This window comes from Lepisosteus platostomus, chromosome 18, assembly GCF_059453375.1.
Source record: "Lepisosteus platostomus isolate fLepPlt1 chromosome 18, fLepPlt1.hap1, whole genome shotgun sequence".
Classification (NCBI taxonomy): Eukaryota; Metazoa; Chordata; class Actinopteri; order Semionotiformes; family Lepisosteidae; genus Lepisosteus; species Lepisosteus platostomus.
The window spans coordinates 12,285,741-12,305,619 of NC_142628.1; the positions used below are offsets into that span (position 1 = coordinate 12,285,741).

Sequence of the window (19,879 nt, forward strand, 5' to 3'; positions counted from 1 at the left end):
AGAACACGCTAGTCAGAAATGAATCAAGAAATTCATTGTTTCCCCGAGGTCTGCTTGTTTGCTTGTTGGTTTGAAAATGCCATTCAAGATAACGGGGACAGTTTAAAGAAGCTGATGGCACGCTGGCCAGCTCTGAGAATGAAGTGTGAATTAAAAGGTAACACTCTGTATTTAATGCTCTGGCACTAAACCCTATTTTATGCCACAGCGCCTGGAGAAGGGGAGGCACAGCCCGCGACGAAAGCACCAGACCTCTGAGTGAATACAAAGAAGCCGCGCCGGTCCCCTCCAACGCCGTCCCAATAACTTTCTGTCTCGTCTCATTTCTCTTGCTTTCTCAAACAATTAAAGAAGTCAATTCCAGCAGGCCGGTGGTAAATTGGCAGAAAAACGTGTCGTGATTGTGTTTACTCTTCGGATCTCCCTGCTCTCTCCATCGCACCTAATAGGGGATTGCAAAGTCCTGCTCCCTCTTTGCTCTAGCAAGTCACATCTGATTTACAGCGACGAGGCGAGCAGAGAGCAGGCAATTAGGATATGTCATTTACCATCATGTAGCGGTCTGCCTGCCTTCCCTGCTTTCAACTCATTTCTCCACTTGCAGGAAGACAGCTTTCTCCAGTACCAGGGTCTCTGTGTCATAAACACTTAACATTTCTTTTATTTGGGATAAAGTAAAGGGGAAAGGGAAAAAGACTTAAGTCTGCATACTGCATACTCCCCCTGGATTCCTCCACCAATCCACCTGCCCCCACGCCTTGCTTTCCAACACCTACAAGCCACCCAGATAGCTTTCTCACATCGAAAGACAGCTGCACCTCCACTGTTCTGCTTCACCAGGATCTAGGCATAACGATTTTGAGTCCCCATCCACAGAAAAGGGTGTGTGAGGAATAGATGTCTTATTGCTACAGAACACATGTATAGGCTATCACTCATCACATTTCCTCCATCCTCTTAAAACCCCCTTCCCCATTCACACACACACCTCCTCCTCTTGTTCCCGATTAAAGTCTTGTTGGTGATGCGGTTCATGTCGCACTATCATTGGCATTCCCCCTTTGTAGAACAGTTAAACGATTTCTCTTCAGCCCTGAGAGAGATTAGCATTTAACCCAGACTCCATAAATTGAAGTGCACAATATAAATGATGCCCTCATGAGGCAGCCTGCCCTGATATTTAGGGAATGTTGAGGCCCACAAGCTAAAAGATGGTATAAAAATGAGTGATTTTGTATTCTGGTTTAGAATTTTCCCCAGCTACTTATATGTTACCAGGTGATTTGCTGTGACTTGCCTTTCTGGCACATATTGCTGTAACTATAATTGCTCTAAGGCTGCCATTGGCAGCCCAACAGCTTTCTTATCGCTTTTTTAACCCTTACTGTTATCAGGCAGCTTGAAACTGAACAGAATTAGTGAGGCAACAGTTTTAAAAAGCATTTGTTAATTTAGGATGATACACCATGATAATTATTCTACTCAATTGAACTCAAGGAGTATCAATGCTGATAAGTGTTTAGAGAATGGAGGGTCATGTTCGCTGTTGTTCTTTCCCAAAGTGGAAATTATATTTCAACATAATATCAGTTCAGTTCAGAAACCAGGGTGACTGGTATCCTTAGCGATCCTTCCATCCTTCCTGAGACAGTGAGTTGTAAAAAATAGAGGGGAGCTGTACTCCAATGATGGACTGGACTGACCTGGTCACCCCCTGTAATGCCTTCCAGTCAGACAATGAGTTGCTGCCAAACCACACTATAATACCACACGTAAGCACACTCTCAATAATGCACCTGTGAAATGTGGTAAGGACAGTTGAAGATAGACCAAATATTTTGAACTGTCTGAGGAGGTAAAGGCAGGAGGTTGTGCCTCCTTTGTAGCTCCAGTTACATGCTGGGACCACATTAAATCATTAGTGATGAAGGTACCCAGGAACTTGAAGCTGCTAATATTGAGATAGACACCACTTAGCACATTGATACTGAAGCAGCTGCACTGCACTGCAGAATCAAAGCAAAAGTGTCCCAGTGCAGTCAGATTTGAGAGTACAAAAGCAAGCTGAGAGCCACTTATCCATAGCCACAGATGGCAAAAAAATTAACAAGGCCCTACCACAGGGAATAAAGATTAACCCCCAAACCCATCTACACAAGCAAAGATCTGCCTGCAACAGCTACACTACCGATCACAGGTTCCAAACCTGCATGGGGATTAAGTGGGCTTACTGCCATCTTACTCCATCACTGGAGTGTAAGTGGTTATTATAGATCTTTGAGAGCTTATGTCACTTGCTGAGGAACAGCAGTGATACAGCCTCCAGTGCCCAGACTCAATTCCACTCAACATCTCCTGTAAGTCGAAGGTGGTGGAGCTAATAAATGCATCACCCCCTTTATCTCTGGAGGTCTGGTCTCTAAACCAGCTGAAAAGAAATAAGGCATGGCAGTCGGCTGCAAGACCTGGGAGTGCTGTGAAGGGTGAACAGGAATGGTGCCGATGCGCTATCGCGGCACACAGCCTGGAGAGGAGTGCAGCTTTACCTCTCCTGGGAGACTGAAACCTTTGGATTAGCAAAGGCACTTGAGTTCAGCTGCGCAAAGCCACATTGGCCAATACCACGTTCAATACAAAACACAACATCCTGCCTGCCGCAGTGGCCTGTAACACAACATTGCTGAAAGAAGTAAAGAGTTGCTTTACTGAAGGCAAGAAGATACTGTATGTGCAGAGTTCCCGAGGCAGCCGATACCCTTTGAGGCATACCCGCCTGCAGAAATGCTTTCTTTTCCTTCATTCTTCTAGCATACAAAGGTTATAATCTAAGAGACTTATCAGCAAGAAACCCTGGTATATAGGAAGGTCACCTACTGTTGAAATCCATACACAAAACTCGGAAAACAAACTTGGGAGCTGCCAAAAACACTGCATAGCAAATGCAAATTGTGAGGCCGACTGAACATCAGGTTATATTACTGCATAAGCGTCAGGTGTTCGACTCCAGAGATGTCTTGATGGGAATCCTGCTAAACACCGTCATCTGTATTTCCATTACTTCATTGTATTTTTTTTCCACCTTTCGTCAGAACAAAAGAAATAATTGTATATCGAGCCACTTTCGTTATCTGCGTGTCAGTAGTGTATAGAGCTATTCACCTCTAGCCCAAACTATGGTGACTACAAGTCAATTCTATTCAATGATTGCACCTGTGATAAATAGGTTTCAGGACATTTGCTAATTTACAAATGTGCGCGGCTAGCCCTTGGCAATTATGAACACATTAGAGGGCAGCTCCACAGATCCTATCAATTTCTTTTCTGACAAGCTTTGAATTTGTATATGATTACAGTTGGGTGTTTAATATTCTTTACCTAAAATGCATTGTCAAATATTTCAAAATCTACACTGCAGGGACATATTCCCCCATTCATTATTTGCAACAATTTTCTTACTGTGCACATCAAGTACTTGATACAGGTTTGCACTGAATGTTCTTTGCTCTAAACTGGTATTCCAAAAAGAACTTAAGTTTTGTCAACTTTGATTTGTGGTAAAATGTCCTTTTCATTTTGAAATGCCATTTTAATACAAACTGCAGCTTTATAATACTACAGTCCTGCAGCTAAACAAAAGGGAATCGTATTCCACTGGCAGATATAAAATTCACCATGTGGATATACCTTGAATAACCATAAATGGAACAAAAGACCGATAAGCAACAGCAGTCTCTCTCATTTTTCCTTACTATACTATGAAAACCCAGAAAAATTCGTATTATCTTGGTTCATTTTTTTCCCCACATGCTGCGTTTACAGATAAACAAATTTCAAAAGCTCCGGTGTGGTTGAAAAACCAAAAGCCTGCTGGCTTAGTATGAGTTCATTTTGGGTTTCCTGAGTCCTAGAACCTACATAAAAATCACTTCTTTGCTTGTTAAAACTCTTAGATTGTTTGAAGGTACACAGCTATTTTTTAGAACCTGGACTTTTGGATTTGAAAAAAATTAAAGAAAAAAAAAGGTTATGATTTCATTAATGCCTCTCCAAGGCAATAAAGAACAGCAGAAGATCTTCATTCACCATGAACTAATGTCAAGGTATTAAATATATTTCAGGGTCACAAATGTGAAAAGGAGAAGCAATTGGATTTACATCAGGCCTGGAGAACAGCAGGTTAATTTACTGTTGAAACTAAGGAAGGATGGGCCTGGTCAGAGCAGGAAAGGAACATCTCGATGGAAATTCAGGATGTTGTTGTAAGTGGTAGACCAGCTGGTGTCATTGTCACTGTTCCTGGTGGACCAAACTTTTCACATCAATGTGTCAGTTCCAAATACTCTTGGTCATTAAACATCCTGTGGTGTTTTTTTTTACCTTACGAGTAGGGCTGCTTACCCCAGCTAAATTCCAATTTGAATTTGAATAAATCAGCAGCCCCTAGACTGACGCCATAACTTAAGAGGTAAAGTAGTTCTGACTACTCGACCTGGTCTCCTTCGCAGGAGGGCTGCTCGCACAGAATGGGTGGTGTGTGTTACCCAGGTACATGCTGCAACTCAACAGTGGATCAAGTGACTGCACTGACATATGTGAAATGATTTCTGCACCTTTACCCTTTGCAACAGTCAAGTAATTGTCACAAACTGACCTTCAGCACCAAGACATTATGTTTTGAGAGTAGTAAAATGATTTCTACACCCATCGGGTATATTTACTCTATTCTCCTCTAGACTTATACGATTACAACAAGAGAAAATTACACATGTGGACTGACGAAAGAGATGAACAATAACTTCAAACTCCCCAGAGGATGATGGAGGAGACTATACAGTATCTTGGACTAAGATCATTGTGAGTAAGGTATCGAGGAGATGGGCTGACAGTGACAAAGAATACAGAACTAGCAGAGCCAGAAGAAAGGTTAAGCAGCCAAGATTTTAATGAAAAAGCCCTCAAGCTCTGAGGTCCTTCCGCTGAACTTGATTATTTCCCTTTACTCCTGTTCTGTAATTCTGCAATGTAGCCTTAAATCTCACCACAGGATACTTTTATAGTTTACCTGAGCAACAGTTTTCACTCAAGATTCTTTCCTTAGTTAGCACAGCCTCTCAGATGTGCAGTTCATTTGCTGAATATTAACTTATCCAATAACCCCTGAAGTCCCTTATTTGCAACATATATGATGCAAGACTGATTTTTTTTATCCCTTAAGAATAACTTGGTCCATCAGCATCTGCATGATGTGTTAACATGCATTGTGACTTTTTTTTATGAACTGCAAAAGAATAGGGAAATTATCTAAGAAAGAAAGTCTTAGAAGCATCCCATTATAATTCAGAACATTTTTTCTATTTACCGAAATTCAACATATCATTTTAAGTGCTGTGAAAGCAGTTTGGTTTCATAATTACACTTCTTTTCCATTCACTGTTGTTAAGTTTGAGAAAGATATTAAACTGGTAGCCTAAAACCACTTACATGTAATGAAGCTGTGACAATAAAGCAAAGCAATGTGAATGAATCATTGCAGTATTTTGAGCCTTAGTCACATTTAAAACTGAAACACTCTGGATACTTGATTTGATCCATTTAAACTGTGTGACCAACCAGTGACACAACACTGTCTATAGTGGTGGATGTTTATGAAAGTGTGATCAGTAACACAACTTTACTACTTTAAAAAATGATTCACTAAATTATTCCCATCACAAAGAGACCAACAAATATTAAAAGCCCTGGGTATTTTGTTACACTGATTATTGTATGTAATTTTATCCAGGTTATGCTGTTGTACCTTGTACCTTGAGTGAAGTACTACACCCCCAATTCCTCCAGTCCACCAATATGTATGGATGGAGGGCAGGAATGTCTGGGGATAGGCTCTGTGATTAACTGGTGTTCCAATGGGAGAGTTGAGTGATCTCTGATCCCTTAATGTCATGGAAACTCAGATAAGCTCTGGACCCATGAACTGTTGTGGCTCCGAAACAGAAATTGCATACCTACATTTCTAATTAAAAACTTGCATTCATACACTGTACCTTCAGCTAGAAACTAACAGCATGTATTTCTAACAAAGGCTGTGCAGCATAAGCAATTTAAAAGTATACAATTAGCAAATTAGAGCTTATCAATTAATAAAAACAGGAAAACTGTAATTATTATAATAATTCATCTATAAGTACATGGAAGTCATATTTTGTTTCTGCACCTTTCAGGACTTGGCAATACATGCATGGAAAGGATGCAGCTTAAGACCTTTGAAAATACTTTTCAATAGATTTGTTTTAAGAGACAGCAATGTGAAGTCTACACTAACAGAGCAAAGTAATAGAACGAAACCTGAAACAGGCTGTGGACAAAGAACCATAACTACACTCTATCTTTGGAAAAAATATTGAAACATATATAGATCTAAATGCTATTGCCAAAGGCTACCACTTAATTTGCCACCTAAGATCATTATATATGACCCACGGCAATCCTTTCTTCTCACTCTGAAGAATCTTAACATCAGTCCTGAGTATAGTTTCCAAAGAACAAAAAAATCTTCTAATAGCTTCTCAGAGGTTCCAAAAACATCCCTCATGCCTCTTTTTAAAGCCCTGCCTTCTCACATTAGCAGGTCTGAAGTCAATCACAACGCACCGAACAGAAGGTTAATCTCCTGCTTCGCCAAATGGTTCTGCGATTGTCACGTTCTATCACATTCTGAGGTGGTTTTCGAATCCTGACAGAAGGTGACCTGTTACAAAACCACTTTCACATAATTAGCAAGGAACCAGCTCATTTGCTTCATGAGGTAATAAATATAATAAAGAATTATAACACACTTTCCAAATCTGTGTTTGCTGTTACGGTTGGAGCTCCTTTGGTCTTAATTTCCACTTTGTCACATGTAACGCGTTGTCACTGGTACCCTTGCCTGGCTGTGCTTACTTTGACCTGTTTTTCATTTAGACTGATCTGAGAAAGGAGACCCTTTCAGCCGTCTTCTCTAGGTGTATCAGTATCAGAATTTGCATTCTCTGCGTCACGCCAGTTGCCAAGGGTAATAATAACTGAAAAAACATAACTTTTATCTTCATTTGAGATGAACAAGGTACAGAAACCATCTCTGCTCTGGCATACTTTCACTCAAACATTTGGCCAGCAGTACACTGTCCTGGGTGATTTATTATTGAAGGTGTTATGCAGTAAAATTGCCTTATCTCAGAGAGCTGGGGGTCATTCACTCAGACAGAAGCTTATTAACATTACAAAGCACTTTACACATAGGGACAAATCCAAAGTACATTATGGAAACAATGAGTTAAGGTTATATTCACATCAGCTAACTTCCTTCAGTAGCACCCATGTTAACGCTACAACTGGCACCTGGGGAGTCTTTATCCATCTCTGAAAAACAGTTAATATGGGGGGGAAAAAGCTATGTCTCTGCTACCTCAGCAAGTCTTGACTTTTAATGTGAGATCCTATACGGCTGCAGAGACACTACAGGATCGGCTCTGTCAAAACATTTTCATCTCTTGCCAATGAGAGGACATTTTCACTGCCATTATTTATACGTCCACAATGTGTAAAGCTCATGCAAGTGGAGGTTTTGCCTCCACACTCTTTAGGGGGCTGATAAAAATGGTTAAAGAATTTATCAGGGGGACAGAAAAATAAATGCTCAATCTGAAACCAGCAATACATCATTTCTCCATAAGGAGTAATAAATCTGAGCATTCTAATATACCAAGGTTCTATAAAAATACTGGATTATTGCAAAGCCAGGCAGTATCCTAAAAATGGCTCCTTCCAAAAGAAGAATAAAAGCCTTAACAGCTTTTATAGCTGAAACATTTTCTTTCTGCTTCTTGTGTCTGTGGGAGGTGGGTATAAACTGATATTGGAATACCTGGCTCAAGTTGGCTATTTTAATGAAGCACAAGGCTTCATACAATTCTGTCTTCTACTGGATTTATGTTTTACTACTAACGCTCTAACAGTGCTATGATTAAAAATTGTAATCCACAGCCATGCTTTCACAATTTTATTAAGCCACTCAGTAGTCTACCAATCATCTTGCTACCACTGCAGAGCCTGGAATGTCCAAACGTTTATCTCCAGCAAAGTAATTTACAATTATGAACACAAACATGAGGATTGTAAGCTGTATTTTATTTAACAAACAATTCTATATTGCTGGGGATGGATTTTTCTTGCAATCTATAGGGCTATTATCAACACATGGCTCTGTATTAATCACCCCCATGGGAGGTGGGGGAACACTAATTGGTTAAGGGTCCTGACTGTGCTAGTTATTGCAGTTTTCACACTGTCTGTATGTTCAACTTAATATTCAACGACTCTGTGTACTCTAATTTCTAAGCCCAAGCCTCCACTCAAATACTATATAATTATATTACTTTTGAAAGTCTGACATTGTGGTAAACCTTCACTGTGTCATTTTGTAGCAATTTGTGCAAGAATAAACACTATTCTGTAATTATCTAGGTAGCATAATTACAAATCGGCAAAGGAAAAGTATTTCATATTTTCCAATTTTCTAGTCTGCTTTAAGATCTGTCTCAATTTTACTTTTCAAAAAGCTTTAAAATGCAGTAATATTTCACTCCCAATTATAGTATTTTACTTGTTACTATACAGTTAGTTTTATATTGACGTAGTGTGACAACTGTTCATCATATTACCCATTGTAGAAACTTCAATGCAAAAAGTCTCTATTATCCTTAAAATTATCAGGTTAAATGCTGTCAATACTATCTGAAAAATCAACTGTATAAACATAGGTCTACACTTTCAAATTGATGTACTAACTCACATAGGTCTAAGAAAGTAAAATACATCTAAACTTAATACAGACTGGGTTTCCACTTCCCAAAGACATACTGGCCCAATGAATTGGGTGTCTCTCCACGCTTGTGTGTGCCCTGAGAGGGCCTCCTGCTTGTGGCAAAGACAAAAGAGCAGGGTGTAGATACTAATTTGTAAATCGACGGGTTTTGAGCACCTGTGTACTGGGACCTATATACCAGGTCTACAGCCAATTTGAGGCAAGTTCAACTACTACTGCTCTCCACCCTCTCCTTATACCACTGACTGTGATAATAGGGTTTATTCCCCCCGTGTGGAAGATACCATTGTGTTCCGCACAGTGGGGCTGTAGGACCACTGCAACAACACAAATTCGAAGATGATTGCCTCTAAAACCAAAAAGATGGCCATCAATTTCAGAAACAACCCTCAGACTACCCCATTCAAACACGCATCAGGGGTGAATCAGTGAAGATGCTAGATAAATTGATGCTAGGACTGCAGCTTAAATTTTGAGGTTGATTCGATTTTCAAAAAAGGGCAACAGCATCTATTCTTCTTGTGGAAGCTTAAACATTCTAAGGTTGGTCATTCATTGTTGATCACGTTCTATCAGTCTTTTATTGAATCTGCTTTAACTTTTATCTTGAATTGGTGGTTTGGAAGTATTGTCAAACTTGTTTAATTAATTCCAAATACTCCCCTCGGAACACAGAGATTTCCCAATTTAAAAACGAATAGGATTAAGTTCTTATTTATACCTGTGGCTATAACCTTACTGAACAAATTATCCTTTTGTGTATGTACATGTGCATTGTTTGTTTGGGAGTTTTCTTTTTATTGTTTGTTGCTGTAAAACAAATTGCTCCTTAAGAATAATAAAGACTCACTCTCTATCGCTTTTTCATAGTCCCATCTTGTGTCCCATTCTCTTGGGATTGCCTTGAACCTGAACAGGCATAAGTGGGTTATGGAAGGCTGGAAGTCTAATATGTGCCAAATCACAGGATATTCTGATTGATTAACTACAAGCAACCAAGTCAGCACGATGGAACATCCCCTTACATCCCCTTGTGTTCTTGTGATTAAAAACTGTGCTCTTACTGTAGGTAATGATGACACCCACTCCTCCACATAATAAACAGAAAAACAGACAAAAAAGCCAAATGAAAGGTAGAGATTTGAGACATACTGTATGGAGCCATACGTAAATGGTCAAATATTCAGAGGACATTATTTTCTCCTTCTCCTGGGTCACTGTAACTTAGATGTGAGCTCATTTCCCCTGCTCAAATAAATATGGTATTGATCCCAGGAGATAAGAAATAAGGCCAGGCACAAAAAGCACTGCAAGAAGAGATAAAAAAAACAGCAGTCACCACGTAACATTAAGCATGACAGCTCTTTAGTCTTAAAAGTGGGTAAGTCAATTACCTCCAAGGAACAGACTTTCTTCAAGGAAAGAAAGAAAAGAAAGATAAGCTGAGAAGCCTTCTCTTTCAAACTATCGGCATGGCCCCAGCTTGGGTTTCATGAAAGGAAATGAAGTAAAGTGAAATGTAATCAATGTTTGAGGAATCTATCTGGAATAGTCTGATAGTCTGATACACAAAGTGTGTGTGTGTGTGGGTGGGGGGGGGGTGCTGGGTTATTTCAAAGATCTTACCTTGTTGCAAATACGTTAATCAGAAAAGAAGATTCTGCTGATTAAAAATAATCAGCCTTACACTTTCTCTATTAGTAGAGACTCTGATAAGCTGGGCTGAGATAATGAACTCTTCCCTCATCAGAAACCTTAAAAATCTTTAATCCCCCACTCTCCCCCTCTACTTTGCACAGCTGGAGACTGTATGGACAGGAACAGTTGATAATGAGAGGTGTTTTGTTGTCTCAGAGATTTTATTTGAAAAGATTTGTAGTTTATTTGAATGCCGATGAAGGAACATTGAATGCATTTCGCAAGAAGTGCTCTTAGAAAATCTATGTGATCATAGTGGTTGTGTTTATAATAGAACTGTCTTTTGACAGCAAATTTTTTTGTATTTTCTGAGTTTAATGTTGCATTACGAAAATTTGATCAATATGAGACTGTAAGGAATAAAACTGTGTTTGAAGATGTTGGATTACAGCACTGGCGAGATCTGTCAGTTATGAATATGTGATGTTCATGTGATAAAAGAACAAATCAATGCATCTGTAATATACCATTATGTAAAATTGTCAGTTGTGTCACAAAACTGAAATTATTTTATTGAAGAAAAAGTATTGTATTTGGGGAAAAAAGTATACAAGTCAGTTTGATGATTCCATGCATACTCAAGATGATAGATTAATGTGATAAAAGACAGACAACCTTTTCTCTCTACTGAGCGCTGCGGGACAGAAAAATGCTAGATTGAACTGACAGTAGGCTAAACACAACTATAGGCTCTCGCCACATTAACAAAAGCCATTTTGGCTGCTAACTTTTCTATACATGCATGCTGCGTACCAGTATTGATGACATAGGAAGAGGTAGTTAGATAAGTGAATTAAGCAAACAGGACTGAATCATTAGGGGAATTCTAAAAGTCTTGATAAAATAACAACCTTACAAATTAATCTACTTTAAAAGCTTCAATGTGCAATCAAGTTCAGAAGAAAATGGAAAGAACTGAATCTTCAGACCAAATGGAGAGTTACCACAGAAATGTTAGCAGTATAATTAAGGATTTAAGTTAAATTAAATTTAGTAGCATGTTTATGAAACATATAGTAGCATGTTTAAACTCAAAACTACACATATAATTGTGGCATTGCTTCAAAATGTTGTATTTCTACAGTACAGATAAACTCATCAGCATTTGTTTATTCTTTAAAGGAGAACTGAATTGCTTAGCTTTGATTTTTAAGTCACCCGGAAGTTCACAGCGACAAGGTCCACTTCCAAGCCTTATCCTAGATGCACCACTGCACTAATCTTCAAATCACTAAAAGCTCTCTCTCTCTCCTTTATCTTTTTTTTTTCACAGAATTTTGGTGTCCTTTCAACTACAAAAACTGGGTTAATCTACTTCCACTAGATTGTACTCCACTATACATCTGTCCATCTTCCAAATCCTTTACCCCCAAAACTTTCTGTACACGTTTAAATGGAGAAAAGCCATTTTTTAACATTAAACTATTTTTAGGTATATGTTTCCATTGTTTCATAAGATACCTTCCCTAGGCAAATCCTTAACATAATCACAAATGACATCATTACATGTTACTGTCCTCCTTCACTTAATATAAACTTGTAGAAGAAAAAAACAAAAGGAAACCAGAAGACCGGATTTATTTTGCTTAAAAAGTAAATTCACTGCTGTTTAGTCTAATAAAGATTTAAAACTTTACCTTCTACAACCATATGAAGTCATACAAGACAACATTTCTACTTTGTAATTATCATGATAAAGATTAAAACTAAGAGATTAATTTATGTTAGAAATTGTGTCCAAAATGGGCTCTTTAACGCAGCTTCACTGTGACCACATATAAAGTAAAAAATGACAGTTTCCCTTCTATCCTTATCTACCTGTGGTGTGAAGTGATTATAGGACTTCTCACTAAATCAGAGGTGTTCAAAATCACATATCTCCTTATCAGCCCTGACCATGAATCACAAGTGCATGCTTTCTCCCCTCTGTGAACAGCAGCTAGGTACAAGGTCTTCTTTAATTCTTTTAACAAGGTCACTACTGGGTAAAAAGAAATAATGAGAGGATTGCAATTCTCGACACGACTGGCAAGTGGGTTAACAGATTAAAATTGGGGCCTCTTTACCAGTCACAGGCAGATGGTACTGCTGACAGAAAACTAAGAAGGGCAGAGTGGATATCACATAGTACACTGGTCTAGCATCTCCATTTTTATTTTGTGTACTGTCATTTCTGGTCCAATCTGGCCCAAAACATTACTTTTGTACTGGAATAACGCATATGCCTTTGTGGTCAATTTTTGGTGAAAGTGCAGAATGTTTTAGGAAATTTTAGCTTAAAATAAAGATACATCAAAACTGTACAGAGCTGGAGGTGCTGAAGAATTAAATGCCCCACATGTAAATACTCCCAAACAGGATTTTTTCAAAAAAGATTGGCCCATGGAAGATAACGTTTTTCTACATTTCTAAGTTTTCCATATTTTGGAACTAGATGGGAACTGGTCTTTATGTGAGCGTCATTAGGAATGCTGACATGACTAGCTAACACTGCATTCCTAACTTTCTCCCTATACATGCTGTGGCTCAGTGACCTTGTTTCAGAAAACAAGGACTTTCCCAAGTCAACATGAACCCTCAATGAACACAAAAAACATATTTGATTAAGAGTGAAGTCAAGTGAGTGTAAATGTGATGTATGGGACAATACATTGAGTAACTCCTTTCTTGTTTTTAAAATCCTGAGCACAAAAAGGTCCCTGATCAAGTTTAATTTACTTAGCCAACACTTTTGGTTTTGGCTTCGCTTAATGACAGCATTCTTCCCATTACTGTGCATTTCAAGAAGGGGATCTAGCAAAAGCAGCCTCTTATTGAGAAAGAGTATAATTTATGATATCTCACAAATATGTGAAAACCAAAAGCACATACATGATCGGAAAAGCTGAAAGAGCATAAAGTATCAATTCTGAACTTTAAGTAAAGCAGAACACGCAGCAAAACAATGAAACAATTTTCTGCTGTTATCTATGGTATCTTGGAAACTGCATTTTCACCCTGTTCTGTTTATTAACTGTAATTTGGGAAAGAAAGCAACAAGATTATTGACTTACCCCGCAATCTTGCGGGCGAGGTAGTTTGCGGTTTATGAGAGTTGTAATATTAACTGTAACAGAGGCATAACCTTTCGAAACAGGCCGGTGCTTCTTCTTGTCTACACGAATGTATCCCAGAGAGAAAAAGAGAAAATCAATTTGTTGCATGCAATGTTATAAACCACAGCCACAACAGTGTCTGAGGAACTCGGGTATAGAAGCAATTTCTCAGGAGCCACCCATTCTAGGGAAAGTAGTTACATGAGATTGCATGAGAGTCCCCCTGGCAGAAGTCGCTTCCCACTCACTTTGATTATCTCACAGAACAAGAAAGTGCAAACTCTTCAGGAATCCCGCTGAAACCATCATGTCCAAGTTCTCCTGGTATAAATGCTACTCCATTAAAGTCATCACAGTCAACTAGCTTACTCTCAAAGCAGCTTAACCCCCTGGTGCCTCATCACTTGTCCCTCCGCCAAACCAGGGTTTTAGTAATATGAAAGTAGTTTTTTTAAGATGAGACAGGTTTCTACTTTATTACTTTACAATGGCCAGAAACACCATCCTGTTCTTTTCAACTAGATATATGACTTCACAGCTCTGCCACAATCCCCTGGGTGTGAAGCTATATGTTTCGTTACAGGTAAACACATTACTACTCCGCCAAGAGTTTTGATGGAAATCCTACTATGGAATGCCAACAAATGAACTCCCCCATTCCTCTGCATACCAGCCAGATTAGTGGCTCTATGTTTTCAGCAACAAAGTTGTACTAAAGTGTTTCATTGCTGGGACAGCAAAGCAGTGTGGCTGGTGCTGCCACATATTGTAGATCAGGGTCCTGGGTTCAATGCTGTTCTCAGGCACCTGGATGGGCAGAGTTGCCCCGTGTTTGCCATGGTATCAAGTTTTTATGTTTCCCTCCACCTCCGCGAGGCATGTTAGTGATGCCTGATGTCTGAAACTGTCCCTTCCTTTGTAGTCCTAAGAAGGACTGACTTCCTGCCTTGTGTCATCAGTCCCACCTTGCACTCTGGAGATGGGATCCATCTTTCTACTGCCCTCACCAGAAATTATTCTTGTACATACAGTAATTGCTCCTATTTGAGCAGCTGAAGGCACAAACGATCATCCTATGCTGTTTTCAAACATCTAAGCAGATTTATGTGTGTTTATAATCCCAGTGAATATGATAATTCAACATGACCAGTACAAGTTAACAAATGCTGGAGTACATAAATGCTTCTCCCTCATTCTTTTCTCACATCACACCACTTATGTGTTTATGTGAGGAACAGTCCATCCCTCCACAATTCTCTGGTTTATTCAGTCCTTTTTCATTACTATTTGCCAGAACAATTTACAGTGAAGGCCCTGAAGTCAGGCAATATAATATCCATGAACCCCGAAAAAAACAAAGCAAAGAAAACGGACAACATTAGTTGTATGTGAAATACCATCTGCAGAGTTAATAACTGTTCATCACTCATGCCTCAGGCACAACCAGATATGTATTGAAGAATAAGGATGACAATCTGTGAACTTTGTATATTACGGAAACAAATATAAACTTTATATTGCTCTATTTGGGCCAGCCATATCTGATATACTGATGTGAAGTACTGCATATATATGAAAGTGCCTGCTGTTTTTTTTCATAGATGCAGTGCCCTAGTAGGATATATGATCTGAATCTGGAATCAAGCTTCTTTCACAGGCACACCTCTCTACACCCACTTCCTGGGTCCTCTCATCTTTCCCCACATTTTTTGGGATCACTTTCTGCTGCTAAGGCTCAAAACTTCCTCTTTCTTCTCCTCTGATACTCAGACCTCTTCTCGCATCTAACTTACCTACCTCAAATTTATTTGGATGACACTTGAATCCAAAACAAATGACATTTGCACCCATTTATTTGTGGCTGTAAAGTTTACTAGAACAATTCAAGGGAAGTATCTTTCTCAACATTACAACAGCAGGGTTTCCTTTGGATTTGTACCCCAAACCAGTTATGAGAACCCTCTGCTCTGTGTTGCTGCCCTAATGTGCATCTTACTGTACATCTCATCTATCTCTACCTAAGCGTAATATCATTTCTGTAAACTAAAATCTTGCAAAAGCTCTTCTTCTTCCATTCCACTATTTTCTCCTTTTCTTCTCTGGCACATTCCTGTCATTTCTTGAGCAACAGTTTGCAACAGTTACAGAATCTGCTCCTTTTGTCTCAATTACTTCACACAACTGCTAGTCTAAGCCCTGAAGCTGCCCTGTCTGGAGCACTGTTACTCTCTCTAGGCCCATCTCCATCAACTCATTCAGGGCTATGCAGGCTCAAACAAGATACGAACTGAATCCTGGCCAATGGCACTGGATGCAACTGCCAAATGGGTCAGAAAAATGAACTTGGGGGGCCAGACCCAGCCCTATGTTTGAGACCACTGCCCTAGAGTTGGTCTACTGCTGCCTCAATAACTCTGCTCCCATCTTCAGTCTCTTGTCTTGCCCTTCCTGCCCTCTCCAATCTTCCCCTTCTGACAGACATCCTGCACCCCTGCTCTCTTCCCCCATTGTCAGAGTTTGCTCATACTCCTCCCTTGCTCCTTAGTAGTGCTGGATTGAACTACCCACAGAAATCAGAACTCCTCAGTCCCTGCACCCCTTTTGGTGCCTGCTCCAAACTGACTCATCTGTTTAAACACCAACCATGGTCTCTGAGCTCCCAGCTGCATTCTCCCCTGCATCCTGGGCTCTCAGGTTGGTTCGGTTTGCCTGTTGATCCTGCTTAGTGTAGACATGGAGTTCAGGACACCAGGCTGCCTTTGCTGCTGTCTAGTTTCCATGTCGTCTGTGTGTTGCTTAGTTTTGCCTGGCAGAGCACTTGCCCTGCTCTTCCGGCTTGTGCTGGCCTTATTTGTAATACTTGATTGTTACTGTAAATTCCATATGTGTATTGTACAAGGACAAAAAAAGTCATATTCCCAGGATAAGGGTATCTGCTAAGAAAACAAATAATCTTAAAAAGAGGTCTTGGAGTATGCTGCTCCTTATCTATCAGTTTGGAGCGGTATGCATTTTTGTTATTCCATTAAGAAACCCTGTATCATGACTGATGTTGTTTCCAAGCCCTGTAGAGCACAGTTAATCGAGTTGATTTCTTTTTGCGTTGAAGCTGACAACCTGCAGACCTCACAGACTGCAGCTCCTCATTATACCACAGAAAACCTGAGGGAAAAGATACCCAGTGTGTTCTTCATATGCAGCGTTGTTCAACTCTGTGAAATTATCAAATGATATTGAACCATGGTTAAAGAAGGAATGCTAGAATATGACCTGTATTGGTGAACAGCATTATTGGAATCGAAATCTGCCTTTGTAATTCTCAGTGGCAGCCAAAATACAGGCCAGGGCATCAAATTAAAGGGTGGAAATAAGAATATGCTTTAGCTATAATAACGAGGCCTCTGAAGAACCCTATTACCACAAATTACATTGATTAAGGAGAGAGAAATAGAACATTTAAAACCTTAGGGCATCAGTTTACTGCAGCATCATCCAAGACAGGAAAGGAAGTAAAGTGAATGACTAAAAACATAAAGGGTTCTTGAAGCCCTTTTATACACAAAGGATTTCCAGGGTCGTTACCAAACAGCTGTGACTTGATGTTGATGAAAATTCCCTGGGATCCTTCGAGACAGATGAACACGATGCTTGTATTATTTACACTACCCGACAAAGAAGAGATGGACAGAGCAATTCTATCGTTTGTAACTCTTCTGATTTGTGCTCTACCCTGGCACAAAGGGAGACTGAACACTGTTCAGACAGCCAGTGAAGGGACATCACCATGAGATAAACAAGTAGAGGTCAAAGAAAGGAGAAGAAAACACAAGAATTTGGCTGTGGAGACTTCTTTGGGTGAGCTAATGTTTTTTTTTTCAGATGTAACAGGCTTCTTATACAACATGGACATTGTTTCTCCCCCTTTAACTTGTGACCAGTATCACTCCGTTTCCTGCATGTCATAGTATCAGTTTGTTTTATGCCATAACACGCTGTCTGCTTTCAGAGACAAACCTTTATCAGACAGATTTCAAACCCCTATTCACAGATGCTCCTTATTTACATACACTACTTAGAATTCATACTTTACCCTGGAATTAAACCAGGACTCCATCATGTTTCGTTTGATTTTCTTTGGTGACTAAGAAAGCACTGTCCTATCTATTGTATTGTAAATTGGTCATGAATCACGATGTATTTTGAAATGGGATTTGTACTGTTATGGACTTTATTTTTTTGTAATTAATGCAAAGTGCTTTGTTATTTAGCCTTTTGTTAGCTCCATTTTGGCTGTACAGTGTTAGGCAGAATTAAATAATTAATAATAACCACTGTCTTTACAGATTGTGCCCCTCACACATCCTTTATTACAAACCAGAGCCCTGAGTTTACCCATTACCAGTTTCACAGATACCTGTTCTCATCTGCCAACGGAAATTGCTTTTTTTTTTGTATAGGCAACTTCATCGGCACTTATCAGCAATGTGCAATACGACTTAAATCTTCCTGTGGAATCTTGATGACCATGAATCACTGAAAAGTAATCTGAATTCACAGAATTCACAATTTCTCCTACCCCTGTCACTTCTGGTCAAGGCCCACAGTTTCCTGGATAAATAGGAAACAGCAGTTAAGGTATTTAGCCAAATGGTACATTCTTGGAGCTGCTCTTTCCCCTCGGGTAATAATTTAATCTGGTTTTCTCTCTTATGTAGGTGTAGATACCAGAGACAATGTAAAAGCTTTAAAGAGGATGGCCCTTGGAGCCGTCTCTCAGCCAAAAGGTCTGTATCGCCTACCAACTATGGAAGTGCAGTGAGCCTTACTATCCTCACCTACACTTAGATTAAAAAAAGCCATTAACGGCACTGGTCTTTGCTCCTGGAAACTTTCCACTTGCTCATTATCCATTGACATTTGTCATGTCTGTTAAACTATTTATGGATATTTATAGACAGGACATATTAGCAACAGAGGAACAACATCTGAGCGAGAAGACAGTTATCTCAGTCAGTTTGTGCAGTTGTAATTATTTCCTCCCTAATCATACTTTTTTTTAGGGAAGGGTGCCGCAAACTAATGGTGTAATTATGATTTAATGCTGTCAATAAAGGAGAAGAAGAAGAGAAAACTTGTGCCCCCCTCCCCCCTGCTCCAAAATAAGATGTATTCCCACAGAAATAGGCTGGTAATACAGTTGGCTTTACTTTATTTATATTGAATGACTTTCTTAATAGGCCATTATTTTCTGCCCCATGACCTTCCCCATGACAAAATGAATTTGATGTGTCCTTTAAAGCCAGGTCTGACAAGTTTAAATTTAAATCTTAAAATCCGACACCTTCTGCATCTCCTTAACCTGAGAAATTCACATTCTCTGTAGAAATATAGCTACGGTATATGAGCTACTTAGATCAATACTTTCCAATGTATCCTGCATATTTATTTCCAGCAGCTGAGAGGATCCAGCATAATTGCCACAGATACTGCCTCTCCTTTATGGCTGCAATATCATTGCCAACGCATTTTTTAAACAAAACCTTCTTTCTCAAACAGTATTAATTTGTCATTAGGACCTTTTTTTCCTATATAGTATATTCATGTTTTACAGGAATTGGTTTAGCTACAGCCATCAAAATCTAATTAAAAAAAGAAAGCAAACAAAGCCTAATTAATGAACCTAAAGGCTGCACTCAGTAATTCAAGCAGGCTTTCAGTATAAACAGAAAAGCAAAAACAGGCTGTCACATGTAGCACAATACATAGAAAACCCAATCCCATTGGAAACAGATCAGAAAACAACATTGTCCTAGTTTAAAATGGATTAAGGAAGACAATTTAGGTTTGTACGATTTATAGGTTCCATCTTATCCTGCCTTTCATGCCAAAGGTCTTAGTGACCTTATATATGACCACCAGTATTTTTTAGTTCTTTAGTTCTGCTGTTTCTATCCTTCACAAAAAAAGGTTACATTCTATTTGATTGGTGTACTGTAGCGACCTTATAAAATTGTACTGGCAGACTCAGATTCAAAGATGTTGCTCAGGACACTACCTGCATTATAGGAAACCAATGCGTTTGCATCATAAATATACTTCTTTATAAACATCTTATTCCCTTAGGTATGATGAACAGAATGACTTAAAAAATGGTGCAGTGGACCTCACGACTTTCTATTGGAAAAACGGAATCAATAATATCCATGAAAGCAAGGTTTTT

General features: G+C 39.2%; 1 protein-coding gene across 17 annotated transcripts in view; it reads right to left on the bottom strand.

The window, feature by feature from the left end:
* Nucleotides 1-19,879, bottom strand: part of large2 (LARGE xylosyl- and glucuronyltransferase 2) — a 271,183-nt gene that overhangs the window by 24,330 nt on the left and 226,974 nt on the right. For 3 of the 17 annotated variants that reach the window (XM_088612010.1, XM_088612011.1, XM_088612016.1), the window contains one exon: nt 18,236-18,267. The exons of 12 other annotated variants lie outside the window; for them this stretch is intronic. The gene's annotated coding sequence lies outside the window, so the exon portion shown is untranslated. Of the gene's footprint in view, nt 1-9,716; nt 9,740-13,688; nt 13,719-18,235; nt 18,268-19,879 lie in introns of those variants that run through there. 2 more of the 17 variants (XM_088612013.1, XM_088612018.1) reach the window with 2 other exon arrangements.